The sequence below is a fragment of the Schistocerca gregaria genome, chromosome 1 (assembly GCF_023897955.1).
Source record: "Schistocerca gregaria isolate iqSchGreg1 chromosome 1, iqSchGreg1.2, whole genome shotgun sequence".
Taxonomy (NCBI): domain Eukaryota; kingdom Metazoa; phylum Arthropoda; class Insecta; order Orthoptera; family Acrididae; genus Schistocerca; species Schistocerca gregaria.
The window spans coordinates 832,134,520-832,155,556 of NC_064920.1; the positions used below are offsets into that span (position 1 = coordinate 832,134,520).

Genomic DNA, 21,037 nt, shown 5'->3' on the forward strand with positions numbered 1-21,037 from the left:
GAATTATGCTGCCACAAAAATCTTTGGTCATTTGCGAAATAGCATTCTGACAGATAACCAATCAACATTCAAAAACAAATTAAAAGAATTTCTGAATGGCAACTCCTTCTACTCAACAGATGAATTTTTATATATGAAGTAGTAACTAAAAAAACTTTTTTTTAATTAATTATTTTGTGTAATGAAAACTTACATTAAAGTGACACATTGCATATCATTATGAAATGTCATATTCATGATCTATAGAACAAGTATTAATGAATGTGTAAATATAAGGTTTGCCTGTTACGGAAAACACTAGAGAGTGTTTTGCAAAATAGATGGACCTTATATTAAATAGCAGTACATAATGTGCTAATTGCAATGCCTGGATCTAGATATCTTTCAGAAATTTCATATAAGTAATTCAAGAGTAGTTTTGGGTTCCAAATTGTGTTTCTTAATTAAGTGTCAATGATGTGTTTTTTAACTGTAGAGCTCAGTGAAGGCACTCCCTTCCTTTTGCATCTAGCAGTTTCATTGTCACATTTAGGAAACTGAAGCTAACTTCAAGCCAGTTGCAAGTGTGCTGGTAAACTAGTTATTTCTGGTATTTCTCAGGTATAACATTTTTATAAAAACTTGAGCTTCTGCCAACTCCCCCCACTGTCACTGTCAGGAGAAACTGAATATTGTTGCTACTAGAGGTTCATCTGATACCCAATAATCAACTTAGAATTGGCCACTGAATACCAACACGATGAAACAGAGGAGGTGAGGAGGATATACACCTGTGCTACCAATGATATAGATATGAGCAGTTTGGTGTTTTCCTCTGAAACCTCTCAGTTTCAAATGCCCACATACTAATTTATGATATAATCACTGTTCTTCCAAAACTGCTTGTACAGAATCCTTATAAAGCAGTTTTGTCTGGCAATGATGATATAAGAGGTCATCAAAAGGTGGACCTCTAACTCTGCATTTACACTAATGAAGTCAGGATATTTCTTGCAAGAATGTCACCATGAACAACTTTCTTTCCACAATCTAACATTGATCCCCAAAATCTTGTGCTACTAAAGTTTTTTCTTTAATGGCTGCCAATTTGTCCTGTAAATAGTTGTTTCATTCTTGTCTTTGGTGTGTGACATCTGTCCAGACATAAGTTCAACAAAAAACATGAGATCTAGAGAAAGAACATAACTCTCTGACAGTATTAAAATACCATTTTCACCAAGTTTTTAGATGGAACAGTTGTCAGTGTTATCTCTAGCCCATGGTGTCATTGTGCTGCTTAACATTGTGTCTCAGAGAACATCAAAAGATGAGAGGATCATAAGCTCTGTTGATGTAACTAAGATATAGGTGGCAATATCACATTCCTTTCACGTATTTTCATGTTTTGTTTTCGATCTTAATTTCAACATAGTTGTTACATTTACAATAGGTTCATCAAATGATATTTATGTGAACAATTCATAGTATTTTTCACAACATGGTGCTATTACTCTAGAAGTTAAGAAGCAGTTAACTGAAGAAAATGTGAGTGAAACTGTTTTTTTACAGTCATTATGTATCAAAAATTTATTTTCAGCTTTTTATGCTCCTTGGAACCATCATACACTTTCAAAACAATATATATAATGTAATAATGAATAAAGAAACTTTAAATGTTTTATAACAGAGTAAATAATGTTATTAAATGATATAATTCCAACAGTTTCTTTTATTACATAGGTGATCAGTGACACATACTGAATGTCCCAGAACAGCCCTTCATCTGGTACCTCAGAACATTGACTGTCTTGCAGAGGGCTTGTGACAGAAAGAAGGGACACTGTTCTGTGACTAGATGGATATTTCAATTGGTAAGTGATGAAAACATTTTCATTTAAATTTCAGTGATTCATCTGTGATGAAGGCTCTTTGGAGAAAGATATTAATAAAGTTTATCATTCAATTAGAGTAAGGGCACATGGACATTTTGTATCACAAATTCAATTCCACAATTTCTGATGACATTTGCACATTACTTCAAAGTAATACACTGGCAGATTCATTGTTCCCAGTCTTGGTACCAGCACTGAAATGCTTCAACTGGTAGGGCCTTTAACATGTCGATCACATTCTTTTGAATGTTCTCTAGAGTCCCAAAATTATGTCCTTTTAAAACATTTTTCAGTTTCAGGAAAAGAAAGAAGTCATAATAAGTCAAATCATGTGAATAGAGGGGCTGTGGAACAACGGGGATGTCTTTTGAGATCAAAAATCCCATGATGGAAGTGGCTGTGTGACGGGGCATTGTCATGATGCAGCATCTACTTTGTCTCCAATGTCCATTCTCACTGAATTCGCCCCTTCCTTACCGAGCGAGGTGGCGCAGTAGTTAGACACTGGACTCGCATTCGGGAGGACGGCGGTTCAATCCCGCGTCCAGCCATCCTGATTTAGGTTTTCCGTGATTTCCCTAAATCACTCCAGGCAAATGCCGGGATGGTTCCTTTCAAAGGGCATGGCTGACTTCCTTCCCCATCCTTCCCTAATCCGATGAGACCGATGACCTCGCTGTCTGGTCTCCTTCCCCAAAACAACCCAACCCCCTCACCCTTTTCTTGAGCCTTTCAAGGACATCTTCATAAAACTCTTGACTCACAGTTTGGTCAGGAGGGATAAACTCTTTATGCATGATACACCTACTATTGAAAAAGCAAATCAGATTTGTTTTGGTATTCAATTTGCTCATTTGTGATTATTTCAATCAAGGATACATCCCAGTGAGCCACTCCTCACTTTGCTACTTTGTCTCAGGATCTTAACCAAATATCCAGGATTCATCACCTGTGATCAAATGACTGAATCATTTGTGATAATTGGCAATCCTCTCAAGAAGATCAGTGCCCACGTTTTGTCGATTCTCCTTCTGCACAGTTTTGTAACAAACTTTCGCATGTGCAAAACTTGGTCAAAATGTGATTTACGGTGAAAATTTTTAAGTTTAACAGGTCAGTCATTGCTTATTGATAAACATTGGTCTGATCTCACAAGAACATGCACACATCCAACGTGTTTTTTTTTTTTTTTTTTTTTTTTTTTTTTTTTTTTTTTTTTTTTTTTTTTTTTTTTGAAGGTCTCTGTGAGCAAGGTTCATCTTCAACATATTTCAGTGTCACCACCTGTTAATTGGTATTTAAATGTTTTACTTGCAATTAATATAAAAGGCAGTTTTGGGCTGTGAATTATTTTTATATTAAAATGAAAAGCAATGGTGACAACGTTAAAAGAAACTGAGGCCTCTTTCATTAAATGACTGACTTAATTCAGAAGTTTTACGAAAGTTAAAGTGATTTCTTCTGAAAATAGAAGGCAGATTTTCGACTTAGCAGCAAGATCATGGCACAACATGGAAATTCAGCTTCACCACAGTGGGAGATGGGGTTCTGGAGGGGTGACAACATAAAAAATACAATTTTCACAACATTTTATTACTAAGCACAATATACATAACTCATGTAATCGTTAGAAGTGTCCATAGTATACTAAACTCTCCTTGCCTTCTGGGTGGTGATGTTTCTTTTCTCCAGTCAGAGGTGTTACACCACCACACAGCTGCTGCCCATAGTGTGGAGCAAGTGAGGAGAGGCTGTGGTGGGGTGTTGCCTGTCAGAAGTGATGTAGATGCGTATCTGATGGTGGATGCGATGGCAGATACATCATAGTCAGCAAGGTGTGCTGGGGGTGGAGGCTATGCCACAAGGGCAATGTTTGTGATGCAATTAATGGATTGCCGGCAGCGTTTATAGATTAAGGACATAGTCTTGGTGGCAACTAATTTGTTTCTGACTTGCAGTGGTATTTGAAGAGGGAGGGCTCGGCGACATGGAACATCATTGTTTGGGAACATGAAGTCCATGAATGGCAGCAAATGGTCTCCAAGTACCTAAACGTAACCATTTCCAGTCAATGATTGGTTCAGTTGGACAAGAGGACCAGGTCCATTACATGTAAACACAGCCTACACGATTATGGAGCCACCACCACCTTGCACAGTGCCTTGTTAACAACTTGGGTCCATGGCTTCGTGGAATCTGTGCCACACTCTTACACTACCATTAGCTCTCTTAGCTAATTAAATCGGAACATTTCTAACCAGGCCATGGTTTTCCAGTCATCTAGGTTCCAACTGATATGATCACAAGGCCAGGAGACGTGATGAGGGCAATGCCACGCCATTAGCAAAGGCACTTGCTTCGGTCATCTGCTGCCATAGCCCACTCACACTGAATTTCATCACACTGTCGTAATGGATATGTTTGTTGTATGTCCCACACTGATTTCTGTGGTTATTTCATGCAATGTTGCTTGCCTGTTAGCATTGACAACTCTATGCAAACACTGCTGCTCTTGGTCATTAAGTGAAGGCTATCAGCCACTACATTGTCCATGGTGAGAGGTAATGCCTAAAATTTGGTATTCTCAACACACTCTTGGATAATCTCAATGAAACCTTTGAAAAAATATTATTGAAGCCTCAGTTTTGCACAACATCTACGCTCACAGATTAAAAAGCTCCATCTGGCTGTTTCAAAAGAACATTCTATCTCATGACCATTCATTTCATATGACTTACAGTCTTACAAACAAGTTTTTGTCCAACACAACACCATTAAAAAACTGTGCCAACCACCATACAATGATGTATAGTACACAGTATTGTAATGCCATGATAGAACATCTGATTTTGGTATCAAAGCCTTTTTCATTACAATATGCACCGACAGACTTAAGTCAGCTTTTACTCCATTTGAGACACACATACATTCACGGGTAGTAGCTAACACCAAGATGCTATCTATATGTGATCCAAAAAGACACTGGATGCTCTGTCTTCCACTGCTACAACCTGTGCCTCCGAATAAACCTCCAGTTGTAACTTGTTTGGGCACCACTGTGCTTCAACCCCAAATATCATTGACCCTTCTGGAGGACTGATGTAAGCAGTAAATTATCTTATATATTTTATGTGGAATGTAAACACTGATTATTTTTGTTGTCTCTTAACTTCAAACAAACGTTGAAATTTTGATTTTCTTTGCAGTTTATGATTACATGATGTAATTTGCTATTTATGTTGTGTTGAATAAATATTTTCACATGACGTACGTCTTGCTCTCTCCAAATCACTCACTGCACATCGTTAGAGCTTTTCTTTCATAATGGTATTTATGAAACACAATGAATGAACTCACAAGAAATTTCATGAATCTGATTAATTTAGATGACAGTCTTCTGAGAATAAACTCCAGGTTTTGTATAAGCTGCCCTCCACTACACTGCTCTTTCCATAGGTGTTATTCTGAGCCGGCTGCGATGGTCTCGCGGTTCTAGGCGTGCAGTCTGGTACCGTGCGACTGCTACGGTCGCAGGTTCGAATCCTGCCTCGGGCATGGATGTGTGTGATGTCCTTAGGTTAGTTAGGTTTAAGTAGTTCTAAGTTCTAGGGGCTGATGACCACAGCAGTTGAGTCCCATAGTGCTCAGAGCCATTTTTTTTTTTTTTTTTTTTTGAGTGGGAGATCTCTGGAGCGCCTGGAAAGAAGAGCAGGACTTCTGACTGAGTGGAGCTATGATGTTTGTATGAGTACCTTAGCCAGAATAGCATTACACACAGAAGGCAAGGGTTTATCAGTAACTTTCAGTACAATATATATTCTTCATGAGAGTGAAATTTTCTTTCTGGAAGTAACATGCATATCAATACACCCTCATCTGCAAGAACAGCATCAGTCTGCCTGTTAATGGAAGCTAATGATGAGAAACAATGATGGCTGCTGATGACAGAAAACCCAAACAATTACCTACACATACCAAAATGATTTTATTAAAATCTACATATAATTAAATCTCACAAGAATGTGAGTCGAGTGGTTCAAATGGCTCTGAGCACTATGGGACTTGACATCTGTGGTCATCAGCCCCCTAGAACTTAGAACTACTTAAACCTAACTAACCTAAGGACATCACACACATCGATGCCTGAGGCAGGATTCGAACCTGCGACCGTAGCAGTCGCGCGGTTCCGGATTGAGCGCCTAGAACCGCTAGACCACTGCGGCTGAGTCGAGTGCCTTAACCTCCATGACACACTGGTGGATCCGTGTGTCTGAACTGAAGAAACAATAATGGGTACGATATTAAGTGGAAATCTTATACACAAAAAATGAATGTTAACTCAAGAAATTTGTGTCACTTTTCACAGTTTATTTGTCCACAGTTCTCAATTTACTTAAGTAATAGAGTAATAGCTATTCTAGTAAGTGGCACAGAGATATCTGTGTAGATATTTCGTACTGATTTTCTGTTGTCATCAACTCCCTGAAATCACATTTTAACATCAAAGGCACACAAGGAAGTTTAACCAGAATTTTATTTCCTCAAATTTCAGCAAATACCGAGAACCTTCCAATTTAACACGAGAGCTCATCTGTGCAGCAAGTAGACTGTGTACTGGAAAGGTATGTGAAAAGTTCATGTCTTTAATTCTGAATGTTGGATTTTCTGCTTTGATATGGTGGTCATGTAAAATAGTTACAAATAGTATGATGAATATGTGAATGTCCATTTCATAGTATCTGCTGTCTTAAGTTACATTCTATTACATTACATGAATCATATTTCATGGAGTCCCCCGAGTCTCAGGAGGTAGATAGAACTCAACGCTGCATGTTTAATGTAACTTATGTAGAATTACATGACTTAAATTTATGAAACATTATAGCAGGATGAATAATAATTATGTTACAATTTAATGCATTAATTGTAAGAGTACTAGTGAAGATAATCTCAATATGTTCTTAAACCCCAATTTATTATGCAAAAGACAATAAGCTCTGATAACTATCAAACTAGAATGTGCACACATAGCTTATATCTTTATATACTAACATTAAAACCTAAAAGTCTTCATACAGATTGTTTCCATTTCCACATTATAATCATGCTTTGCACTATTTTTCAAAAAATAAAATTATTAATTACTACAAAGGATTATTATGAATATTGTAGAACAATGGTCAAAAAGTACCAAGTGTTTCAGATGTCAAAAAGGAACATGTTTGACAATCTTTTTATTGTGCCTATCTGTTACTTAGCATCTGTTCTGTATGGTGAGTATGAATCTATCCTTTTCTTAATAGTGTCAAATTTTATCTCTGTTAGTCAAATTTCCTCACAACATATATTACAGCTCTTAATGAACATAATGATCTGCCATAAATGAGACTGTTAATTTTCAAATCACGCGTATTCATGATCACACATACTGTGAATATAGCTACTACAAGTTACTATATTAGCTCCTGCAGCATGTGATAATGATGATGTGGAAGTCACGTGATGATGATGATGATGTGGAAGTGTAGACTGTGAGGGGCGACAAGATGATGGAGCAGAGACTATTGGTAAAGGGTGTCAGTGCAGTGAGATTACACAGACTGAGGGCAGGAGGATCACAGGTGCAAAGGATTTCTCTGTTGTGCCTCTGAGTGGCAACAGGAACGTGATTGTTGCAGTGTGTTTGCCTCCAGATGTTCCATGCTGTGCATACCAATGGGCACCTGTTCAATGGAGTGCAAAATGTAATTCATCTGAAAAAGCCACCTGTCACCACTCAGGAATGTGACGAGAATTCTTGTCACTGTAGATACACCATCCATAGATGGCCACACTAAATGGGTGTGAGTTTTTGGTGTAGAAATGTTGACAGCTGTCAAAATGCAGGTGTATTGTTAGGCGTTTTTGGGCATGAGATGGGCAGAGATGTGGATGGATCTATGAGAGAGGTGGAGTTCAATGTTCAGGAAGGTGGCACATTGAGCTCAGGAGGACCAGATGAAGTGGATGGCAGAGAAGCTGTTCAGCTTATGGAGGAGTGAGTATACAGTGTTTTGGTCCAGATCATGAAGACATCATCCATAAACCTGAACCAGACAGGAGGTATGAGGTTTGTGAGCTTATGAATGGTGTCTTTAGTCTAAATGTCCCATAAACAGGTTAGCATAGGAGAGTATCATGTGGGTGCTGCTGGTTTGTTTATATACACTGTTCAGCAACATTAACGTGACCACCGCCTACTTGTGTGTATGATGTCAATATGATAACCACTCAGAGGATATGAAAAGCATGTCATGGGTGCTGTAAAACAGTGCAGTCATTGTCGTAATGTGGAAACAGAGCAATTTATCTCACATCTGAAAGGGCTTGATCATTGGACTTTGGGCCAAGGGTGGAAGCACTTGCAAAATGCCTAAGTTCATAAACTGTGTGCTGCTGTAGTTAAAATATACAGTAGAAGACAAAATGGTGCTACCCGAAAACTAGCACTGAGCAAATTATGATGCACCACAGGCCATAAATGACAGGGATGAACGATGGCTATTGAGATATTTGTGGGAGAATAGATATAGAATTGTTGAGCAACTGACCAACCAGATGAACCAAGGAGCTATTAACAGTGTCTCCTCAATGACCGTCAATCAAATGTTCCCGCTTATTAACCTCCACAGCAGACACCTGGTTGATGCACCTATGCTGACTGCTGTTCATTGGTGACAAAGGCTGGAATTTGCATGCTAATACAGCAAGTGAACATCCACCGAGTGGTGACTGGTGGCTTTTTCATTTTGTACATTTTGTACTCCATTGAACAGATGCCCATTGGTATGCGCAGCATGGAACATCTGGAGGCAAACACCCTGCAACAATCATTAGAAGGGTCCTGGCTAGAGGGGTCTGAGGAAGATTTTTGTGGCATTCCCTGGGAAATCTGGTCATTCTAGAAGGCACAGTGGACCAACACAAGTATATACCTATCCCTGGTGACCATATTTAGGCTTTTGACAGATGAATTAGTGTGACTGGACTGCATATCTTCCCCTCAGAGGGGAATAGTTGTTTGTGAGAATATAACTGGTAAGTTCTATTAGCAATGAGGTGTGGGTTTAGAGCTGAAAGGATATTGGTATATAGGGAGTTGGCAGCAACGGTAATGACTAAGGATCCAGGTAGTAAAGGGGGTGGGGAGCATCAAATGTCTATGAAGGAAATGATTCATATCTAAAATGAGAGGCTAGGCTATGGGCAGTTGGTTGATGGTAGTGATCGACAAAAGTGGAGATTCCGTCAGTGGGAGCACAGTAACTAGCTACAATGGGACAACCAGGATTGTCAGGTTAGTGAATTTTGGGATATGTAGAAGGTAGAATTTATAATTGTTTATATATCAACAATAGAATTTAAGTTATGAAACAATCACCGATTTCACCCTATAACAAAAGATACTAACTAGGCATAATCAAAATAAATTAGAAAATAAATTACATACATAAAATTAGATCTGTTGTATTATTTACAACTGAGGGCTAATCTTTCCCTTTTATGAAAATGCAGATTATACTCACATTTGTGAAAGATAATTCAAAAATGAAAAAATTAATTTTGAGGAGACAGATGAGGGAAAGTAAAAATATCCCAGCTTGCTTTATTGCAACCTGGTTCAGATTATTTGATGACATCTTCATGATCTGAAGGGAGGATGAGGACACTCAATCCACATTTCTCCACAATCTCAACACCTTATCCCCCATTCACTTCACCTGGTCATCTTCAGCCCAAAAAGCCACATTTAAACTGCAGCTTGAGGATGGCTACACAAGTACTTCTGTCTACATCCTATCTACTTAACACAAATAATATCTCCAACAGCTGCCACAAATTCCAAACGAAGGTGTTTCTTCTATACAGCTTATCTACCCTTTTTCATTGCATAATTGCATCTGTGGTGACAAGCAGTGCCTTTCCAAACATGCCAATGATCTCACTATGGCCTACACAGAATAAAATCATCTTCCCACCTTGTCCATGAACAGATATCCAGTAGCTTGTCTCCCCAATAACCTGTCTCCTGATGCTGCACCTAGCAGCCACTGTCAGAATTATGATCTTCCCTCATACCCTAATCTACTATCCCTGCCCCTCCCTGCATCAAGTCTCAACTGTACGTAGTCCCTCTGACATTCCAGTGAAGATTGCTCTCTTTAGATTCATTTGTAGTGGCGTCTTAGCATTATGGCGGTACAAACCCCCGGTGATAGATGAATAGGTCTAGTATGCAAGGATTGCTTTGTGGAGAATGAGCGCGCAACATGGCGTGCCACTCACAGAAGCGCATGGCACACCCCCACAAAATTTGCATCTAGTCGGTGGGCGCATTGCACGAAAACCATATAGCTTACAGTGAGCAGCGATGCGGCAGTGGATTTTGGTCAGCAATATGCACCTTCTGAAAGATCGATCTTTATTTTAAGTCACGAGATGGGAAAGTTATAGTAACTTGGAAACTGGTTTAATATCATGAATACTGAAACATTAAAAATATCTCGCCATAGCGGATCGAGTGCCATAGTCATATGTTAAGATTCATAAATAATTAAGCTCGTAAAAAGCAATAAACAAAGTTTGATGGGAAATTGCTTATAAAATTCAGTAGAAAATTCATGCCATAAAGAACGGCACTATATAATATTTTGGGTGGCATCACACATATTTTAAACTAGTTAAGTTGTACTATACACTTAACTTGGAATGGTTTTCATTGTTTGCTAATTATTATTAACATTTATCACCCATAATTAATTAATTATTATAGATGTGAAGATTTTGAGCAGCGCAATGTGTAGATCACTATAGATTACGTCTAAAAACAGGGCTATATGCAGTTCTATGTTAAAACTTTGCAGCACAGATGTGGCGAAATTTTGTAAAAAAAAAACTTGATTTACAGGCGATAGAGTAATCGTAGAAATTAATGTAACATAGTAAATAAGATGTACTTTTTAGTGCAGTTCTGATGGTGTACTTATTTCTGTTGAGGGATGTGTGTGTCAATATTTGTAACCTTAACTGGTGAGATTGGTACTTGCATAGCCACGGGGATAGACATCCAAACCTATATAAGCGAGCGGCCATCTTAGCCGGGAGTCGGTGAGCATGTGAGTGAGGGAGTTGGCCGGTGGGTGACGAGCAAGCCCCACTTGTGGGTGGCCCATGTGGTCATTTGAATAAAAAAAATTTTCACGCCCTTTATTTCGACAAAGAGTATTGTTTAATAATGCAAGTGTGCATGCATATATTTGGTGAACTGGAAGTGCTACGATTATTTGTGCAAGTACAAATTATGAGTTATACATCGGCATAAGTGAACATGTGGTGATCTGTGATTTCGTGCCAAACCTGCTAGAACAAAGAGGATCTTGTGGTTCTGTTTGAGTTGATTGAGTAACTTTCGATTATAGCACCCTACATTACTGCTTTTAGGGTTTCGGAGTCAAATAATTATTAAAGTAAAACTGTAAACTGTCTCACGAGTGCTAATTTCATTGTGTGAAAGAAAAGGATGACACCAATAAATAGTGAAGATAAAAACTTAATTGAATTGTGTTTTGAAAAATGATTTTACTATAATAATTGCCTAATTTTGTTCCGTAACAAACTGTACTCGTGTCTGAGTGAATATTAATTCAAAAACTATAACTAATGTGTGGGTGTGGAACAGTGTACTAATGCACCAAGTGTGGAAATCATCCCCGTGAGAGCCAAAATCTGCACTAAGATTTTTTAACAAACATTTATACATGCACATTCGTGTGAACTTTTCAGGCGCACTTATTTTCCACCCTGTTGCAGCATCCATAGGTAACTCGGCTGTGTGTGTGTGTTGTGGATGTCTGAGGAAGGATAAGCCCAACAGCTTTTAATACATTGCAGCCTTTTTCACAATGTGCCTGTCTGCCACTCAATGCCACCTCTGTGAGAAGAGTAGAAATCCATCCTGCTCATATTAGTAGAAAGTATTACAATATCAGAAACAAATATTCCAGCATCTCCATCCTTTCTTTTACTTCTGTGTCCAATAGAATAACCATGAGGTCCAAAAAAGTCAGTCTGATCTTCTGACAGCCAGAGTTCTCCCACATACAACATCAAGCATTCCAAAAATGTTAGGATTCTGATATTTTGTTCACAATCCAATGAATGTTCATTTGTATTACAGTAAGGTATTTTATTGACTGTAAACCTTTTCTCTTTTGAGTGTTGCTTTTAGCACCATGTCTACAGGCTGAAGATTTATTACCTATCGAGTCTGACTTACCTGAAAAAAGGATGTACATCCTTTTTATCATTGAAGCCATTGTTTTCATAGATAGTTTTATCTTCCTGAGCCTTCCTTTCAATGTTTCACTGAAAACGTTGTACAGAAACTTCCTAACATCTTAGATTAAGTGTGTTACCTGTTTGGTGTGCAGATTGTGGGCAGCTCACTTATATCCAATCCATTAATCTATTGCACTCAGAACACAGTATCTTAATTTTCATGTTTGCTTGTATATTGAAAATTGTACCTATGAAGTGCATTATCAACTATTGTATTTTTTATTTGATTCTGTTCTGAAATATTCTGCTGAACTTTGAAGCAAATATCTGTTTCATTTTTTGCAACATCATTCAAACTCTTTACAGAAATGATACTCATTTTTCTAGGATATTCTTTTTCAAGGCCTATCAAAAATCTTTGAAAATGCTGCTGCTATGCAGATTCGAAATTTTATGTAGAAATATGATATTATTACGGAAAACCAATTTGGTTGCCAGTGTGGCAAAAGTTCTTTTGATGCGATTAACAAGTTTATTGACAGGATCAGCACATCATTAGACAACCATAATAAAGCTGCAGGAATCTTTTGTGATCTCACAAAAGCCTTTCAATCTGTAAATCATGCACTGGTCATCTATAAGCTTGACAAGTATGGGATTAAGGGTAATGTTCTAAATTGGCTTACTTCATACTTATCAAATAGGAAACAAAGAGTGATTGTATCATCAAATGCAGCAAATTACTATTCCAAATGGAAAACAGTAGCCCAAGGCATCCCTCAAGGCTCGATTCTAGGAACTATTTTGTTTTTGTTCTATGTTAATGATTTACCGAACAATATAAATGCTCCATCGATTTTATTTGCAGATGACATATCTGTATTAATTGAAAACCAGGAACCAGAAAATATCCCTCTCTACATAATAAACACAATGAACAAACTAGAAACATAATTCCAACTGAATGGATTAAGATTGAACATCCCCAAAACCAACATGGTCCAATTCAGAACAAAACAGTCAAAGCCCCAAGAAATTAAAATAACTCATAAAAATCAGGATATAGAAGAAGTGGGCGCTGTGAAGCTTTTAGGGTTAAACCTAATTAAAAACTGAAATTGGAATAAACATGTTGACTACCTGTTAAACAAATTACGTAACTTTGCATTTGCTATGCAATATTAGCTGGTGCAACAGACATGAATACAAGGAAAATTGGATGCCACAGCTACTTTCAATCAGTTGTAAGGTATGGTATTTTTTGGGGAAATTGAAGCAATATATTGCGCATACTAAAGTTACAGAAAAGAATAATAAGGAACATGTGTATTGCCCATCCAAGTACATCATGTCGCCCACTATCAGAAGAAAAAAAAAAAAAAAAAAAAAAAAAGAAAAAAAAAAAAAAAAACAACAACAACAACAACAACAACACAGTTATTAACAGTTCCTTCCTTATACATCTATGATATCATCTTTCTACACAGCAATTTAGAGTTATTCGAGAAAAACTGTTTCAGTCATATATATAACACGAGAAACAAGACAATTTTATGCTTTCCACTCATCGCTAAACCTATATGCGCCGTCTCCTCAGTATATGGCAATGAAAATCCATAACAAGCTATACTGATCCAGAGACCATACCACAGCCACCCACACCACACCAACCGAAAGATTAATGAACTCAACCCTGCAGGCTTTCACATAAAATGGAATGGTGTGGTGATGTGGCCCTCAAATATGTACCCTCCGATTCAGAGTTTAAATATTAAGAGGTTTGGCTGGTTTCATTGTCTAGGGGCTGGGATACGTAGTTGCTGCAATACAAGCCAAATACTGCTGAGTCTACAATATACAATATAAATATACACGTAAATCGAATGCTTAAAGGTTCTATTACTCGGCAATTGTGAGTGTAATGTAGAAATTTATAAATGAAAGATTGCAATTAAATAAAATCTACAGGTACAATCTTAACAACTTTAAATGATGAGTACAATAGTAGAAGTACTTTTGATAATGTGGTATACTTCTGTAAAACACTTATTTGTGTCGATGCTCCAGCAATTAAATAAAATATAAGTCGAATAACAGGGAAACAATAGATTCCTACTGTATGTAATTAGTTATGAACAACAACATAGCTTGCGAGCTTTCACTTCAAAACATACAAAGTCGGCACTACCAAGTATTTCTATCTGCTGCAACCACGCGCAAAACGCTCCACATTCCACAAGACTCTGCCGTGCAGCCATTGCGCAGTCACGTCCCGCATTCTCTCCGGGTGCTGTGTGACTGTCCTTCACGCCACAATGTTCTGAACTGCTCATTCACGAGCGCTGTGACTGGCTAGAGCGCTCCTGCCATGTATTCAAGCCAATGCAGATTCACACACATAATGAAACACATTCAAAATATTGGATTTACATTTAAATAACTTGAACTTAAATAAATATTCCTACAGCTGGACCATAAACACGCTCTAACATACATTATTAAATATATAAACAAATTAAATAAACATATATCAAAGGAATACCAAGAAAAATTAGGCCAGTAGCCTAATGCCTCTGTGCTTTCTAAAACACAGTAAATATTTGACCAATTTCATGAATAATATATATAAAATATAAACAAAGACATAGATGAATAAATATATTTATAAGCACGCTGCTACCGTTTTATACAAACTGTGAAATGTCTGCCATTAAGATTTCTCAAAGTCCGCCATCTTTGGCGCTCTCAACATACAAGTCTCTTTCATCAACACAGCGTCTCCATGGAATACTCAGCCACGCATTTGATGGACCATGTGATAGGGCTACCCTTCATGCTCAGCTCAAGTTTGGCACCATGCAGTTGCTGCTGGGCTGCAGCCCGCTGAAAGGCACTCGCCTGGCCATGCCAACTCTACTTAGGATATTTCCAGGGTGCCACAACTTGCTCCTTACCTCACACACCTCTACAGAATGTTCAGAAATAGCACTCTTCAATTCAAACAAGTACATATAAAACAAATTTCAAAGAACAGAAGTAAGTGATTAAAACGCCAGGCCAATAGTGTTTACAAGATTTTTGTAGTGGAGTGGGAGCAGTATGAATTTAGAAATAAACTTAAACCAAAACAAAATATCGATGTAATGCCATATTAAATAAATGCCTGCATTTCAGTTATGCATAAACAAGTTTTTGGACAAGAAATAAAATTTTTAAATGCACTTTTACTTATGTGCAATTTTGTAAGCACTTCTTGTGCCAGTCACTCAGCGCTAAGGCTTCTTCATGCACTAATTTTTTCCATTGCACTACACACGTTCACATGGATTTTAGCAACGCACATCAGTCTTTTGATCAAGTGCCTTGAAGAAATCGTGTCGGCCTCTGAATTCCGAGTTCCACCATTTATCATGACAAATCTGTCTACAATGAAAATCAAAAGTAGAAATTCCGCAACAAACCATTTCCCAAAACCAACCAGGATCCTCACTAAAGATTCTTTCTAGCAGAAAATGATGCTTTAGGAAAAAAGTCACAGGGCAAACGACTGAATCACAATAAGCTCAAATTCCTATAAGTTCTATTTAATTGACTTTAATAAATCCATCCTACCTCCATGCACCAAAAAATATGTGCACATAAAATTACAATTTTAATGCCTTTAAAATTGACCTATACATATTTCACTTAAATCCATGAGGTCACTTACCTCCACTCACCCTCAGTGCCTAAACTTCCCTCTTTTGCACCTGTACAGTGTCACAATAAACTAAAAAATTGCTAATGAATTCACAAATAAACATATAAATTATCCCTCCAAAATTACTACCACTAATTACATATTAGAACAGCTTTTCACTTTTCCCCTTTCTCTATATACTCTTGACTGCATCAATCACTTCCTTAATTCTGTTTTGCATATCGACTTCCTCACTCCAGTCCTCAGTAACTATGGTATGAGAAATTTGATTTCCACCTGTTAAGTCTTTTAAATTTTACTTGCCTTTCGTCATTCTGAATCTCAAATTCTAGGCATTCCCCTACACAATTAAGTGAAATATTGTATTTGCACAGAAAGTCAGTTCCTAAAATTACCTCCTTTACTAGACCACTCACTACAAAACAGTCTATCTCAAATTTATTTTCTCCACATTTAAATTCTAAAAGTATTTGTTGTCTTATTAGCTTACTCATACCACCAACTGCCATTTTAACCTGAACGCCAATGACTGGGAAGATAAGTAGTTTCCTATTTCTGATCATGTTCATAAAACTTTTGGACACACTGACACATTACTACCTGAATATAGAAGTGCATCTACCATTTCTTTGCCAATACTAATTTCAATAATTGGCTGTACATTTACCATTTCCTTTCATTCTAAATATTTCTTCCTAAATAAATCATTTTCTGCGTTCCGTCCCTTCTCTTCCAATTCTAGCATTCACACACCCTGTTCTATCCATCCCTCAATCTGATGTTCAACCAAAAATAATTCATTAAATATTTCCTTCGCCCCAAATTCATCCCTTCCCTTTTCTAAATCACTAGCAATCTTAAACTTTTCTCATTTCCACATATGCAACAGTAGCAACCGTAACTTTCTACAGGACCAACGCCAATCAGTCACTCTAAAATCACATTCCTCCTTCATGCACAAATTTGTACGAAGTTGATTACACAAACTATCCCCATCCACACTATTTACTCCAGCCCTCTCTAAATTTTCTGTTAGTTCTTCCACACATTTAGGCGTTTCACTACCCACAGCATCCACAACTTTACTGTTTTGCCCCTCCAAAATATTGACACATGAAACTTCAACAAAATTACACATCAATTCACTGTTAAACACTTAATCTTCCTGAAATAATATATCGATGCCTAACCCATCATCACCATAAATATTCATCTCAGCAAATCTTATCTGCTGATACATCATTTAAATCACAACATAAATTCACGTCAGAAACCTTACTCTCCTCCACCAACAAATTAACTTCACGTGAATCATACACAACTTTATCCTCCACCACTACATTACACAAATTGCTGCTACCTTTGCAACTGAACTCGGGCTCGTCTACTACCTATTTTTTCACGTGGCTCATCTGCAAATGGGGTTGATAGTAAACAGTTGTATTTGTGCCCCTATTATTGAGTCAGATAATGGCTAGCTTTGGAACAGCAGTGAATTGAACTATACACATTCAGATGTGTATAGTTCAATTATTTACTCAAAGAAACCACTTTAATTTGTGGCCATGCATTTTTAAGTTCAAAAATAATAATCGGTGCAATTCATACACTGTTTGTCTCTCACCCACACACTTTCACTTTGTTCCTTCGCATACACTGGCGTCCATGCCTGCACTCGCGGCACTTTGCCGCTCCCAACTTGCCACCACCACAGACAACGAACAAAGACCCCAATTTTCCCGCTCATATCCACAGTCCTGAGTCAGGTCACATGACACCACAGTAGTCAAAATAATCGCTAAACATAGCCACAATTCGTTTACAATATTTTATAATATTTAAATACTTAAATCTAAATACATTATATAATTTTACACATTTATCACCACACTTTTATAATACGTTGCAATTAACAGAAAACCAAAACACTATGCAACGGAACTACAACGCCCATCAAAACACAAAACAAGTATTTTCCGGACTATTTTGCCCAGCATATTATCTCCGCTGCTGTGCTTTAAATTTAAATTATGAACTACTTGAAAGAACTCCATATTATCCCCTGTTACCTTACACCTTGTCGTACAATTTTGGGACGTCCAGATTTGCTACATTCCGCTGTGATGGGACAAAAATCAGCACACATGGCCATTTTTACACACGTTTCATTCAGGCTAACCCCCGATCTTACCTTACATACAGTCTCACATTCATACTCTGGCAAACGTTTTAGATCCACACATTCGTCAATAAGTTTCGCTTCGCTTTCATTCGTGACTAGAAACGCGTAAATTCCTTCCTCCGAAGAATCAATACCAGTACCTTTTACATCATTACATGAATTACCATTATTCTGTTCCTTTAAACAGAAATCATCTACCTTCAACTGCTGGCGAGGCCAATGCTAATCCTCCCTTAGTAACACTGACGCTTTCCGCTGAAACACAATCACCGTCACTTGCAGCTGGCGAGACCAAAGCTGCTGCTAACATCGACGCTTTTCGCCGATTCACGAATACTTCCTACTACAACACCTTCCTTACTGCAATTGCTGCTATTTGCTAATACCTCTTCAGAACTCTCCACACAATTTGCTTTCACAAAATTCATCTCCTCTTTAACCTCTTTTTGAACCACTTAATCTTTCCATTCATCACCATTCTCGCACCTATTCATTACAAATTCATGACTTACATCATTCCCGGCAAATTTATTCCAATTACTTTTAATTAAATCTCTCACAAATCTATGCTTCCGCCCTTCGCGCCTGCTTTTATTGAAAGAGCCAGCTATTAACCTACCTCATCAACGTACTCCATATTAGATATTTGTTGCCTTTCTCCTAATCTATCAACATTTCTACCATTACCATTATCTCCAGTCCTTTTCATCACCTGTTTACATCGCCATTCCCGGACCTGAGAGGTGGCGAACATCAGCTTCCCGACCGATTGTTACACGATTGCACTTCGTGTGAATTTCCCCCGTCAAATCTGCATTCTTTACTTGGATCCCGTTCACGGAAGTTACCGCTCCTGTTCGTTTTCCGATAATTCGTTTGATTTCTCTCACGATAATTATTTTGGTGGTGATTATTTGTATTCTCATTTTGATAAGTACCACCCGGTTTGCTGTGAGGTTTGAACTTCAAAGCCCTCTAATTTTTCTGCGAATTCTAGAAATTCGTCCACGGAATCGCATGGACTACGGACAAGATCCCAGTGCAAATAGTCAGGTAATCGTCTTTTTAATGTGGTGATTTCTGTTAAAACCCCCAATGGGTGTTTCAGACGCATAAGCTTGCCAAGTTCGCGCTTGCAAAAATCTCTCATCGTCCTATTACTGTACCTGTAACTCGGTCCGTTTAAGAATTCATTTTGGATCTGCATCTGTTTTGCCTTGCTCCCAGATTTATTCAAACACCACTTTTCGAACTCTTCATATGATTTGTACAAAGTGCATTTAACATTTGCCCAAGACTGTAGGTCTCCTTCCAAATGCCGTTTAACGTATTTTATTTCCTCTTCGTCCAACATGCCATGAACAAAAGCGTACCTACACGCAGCCAACAAATTTACTGTGTGGTATCTTCCATCATCTGTGTAGCATTTCACAGAACTGGTATTTGCCCAAGGGATGTTTATAACTGGCGTGGCCTGTTGGGAGGCTGACGAATTTAAATCACTTTTTATATGTTGCAATTGTTTTTAAATTTATTTTCACTAGTGACACTGGACTCTGATTTTGTCTTTAATTTTGCTCACTTCTGTTTCCCCCTCACCTACACGATTGGCAATGTCACTAATTGCTAAAATTATATCGTTTTTATGAGCAGCTTGTGCTTTTATACAGTCACTTACCTTGCCCCCAAGTTCCGTCTGTATCTTATCCATTTTTTTCGAAGATCTTTGTCCACTGATCCGATTTTAGATTTTTACAATTACAACTTCGTCTGTAATTTTCCCCATATCCCTTCGGACACATTTTAGTTTCTCATCAATTGCTTTTCCAAGGTTACCCATAATTTTTTCAACTTCCTCTTTCACAGTGGAACCTATTTCAGTTCGCAGTGTACCCATATCTGTTCGAATTGTACTGATGTTATTTGCTATTCCCTGGATCATTTGCATTAGCTGAGACATCGTAACTCCCCCACATTCATTCCCCTTGCCTTAATTCCCACTAGTTTGACTTCGGACTCACCGGCTCACTTCCGTTTTCAGAATTACACATAGTAGGTTTTATATTCGCGAGATATATAAGTGGAGCTTGAACTTCAGAGTTAAACACTATCTCACTATTAGTGCAGGAAGTTATCTGGTCTGAGGTGGTTCCCTCTGCCATGGTGATGCCGTCGGTTGTAGTGGAAGTCAACACTGAAGACTGCCCTGCAGTACTCGAAGAAACTGCCGTTGTACTGCTGTTGATCTGCGTTCGCCACTGGACAAGTCGCCTGAGGTAGTTGTAGCTGCTGCCGGTTACCGCGTGTTCCAACCGTCTCCCATGCCGCTGTCCGTTAAACGCGCTAACCTCTACTGTTCCATGCACTCAACTTATTTAGACTCTGAGCCCCCATGCAAATTGCCTTTAACGTGGTAGATTAGGACATCTATCAATATATATACAGACAGTAACTGTTCTCGAAAGAACAGATTACTGTTGTTGACCGTGCAGCTTTTCCCTGGAGTAAATGATGACTAACTGAACCCTCAGCTGCCGACAGATGTTCTTGATATACCTCGATGTGGACAGCTGAAAATGTGTGCTCCGACTGGGACTCGAACCCGGGGTCTCCTGCTTACATGGCAGACGCTCTATCCGTCTGAGCCACCGGTGGCTGTGTCCTCGCTGGCTCAGATGGATAGAGCGTCTGCCATGTAAGCAGGAGATTCCGGGTTCGAGTCCCGGTCGGGGCACACAATTTCAGCTGTCGTGGACAGCTGAAATTGTGTGCCCCGAGGTATATCAACAACACCTGTCGGCAGCTGAGGTTTTCAGTTAGTCACCATTCATCTATCAATAGTCTGTGTTATTGTGAAAATTACTACGTAATTTCACTATTTCCAGACACCTATTTGCGGAAAAACCGATCTCACACTGTGTTTTGTGAAAGGTTTACTCTACAGAAATCTCTACTGGTTTTGCAAAC

At 38.2% G+C, this 21,037-nt stretch overlaps 1 long non-coding RNA gene across 1 annotated transcript in view; it reads left to right on the top strand.

Annotated features, from left to right (window-relative positions):
- The window catches only part of LOC126272092 (uncharacterized), a 129,674-nt gene extending 123,181 nt beyond the window's left edge, over window positions 1–6,493 (top strand). The window contains exons 2-3 of the long non-coding RNA XR_007549172.1: window positions 1,720–1,850; window positions 6,424–6,493. This is a non-coding gene — a long non-coding RNA (uncharacterized LOC126272092). The remainder of the gene's footprint in view (window positions 1–1,719; window positions 1,851–6,423) is intronic.
- Window positions 6,494–21,037: the final 14,544 nt, after the last annotated feature.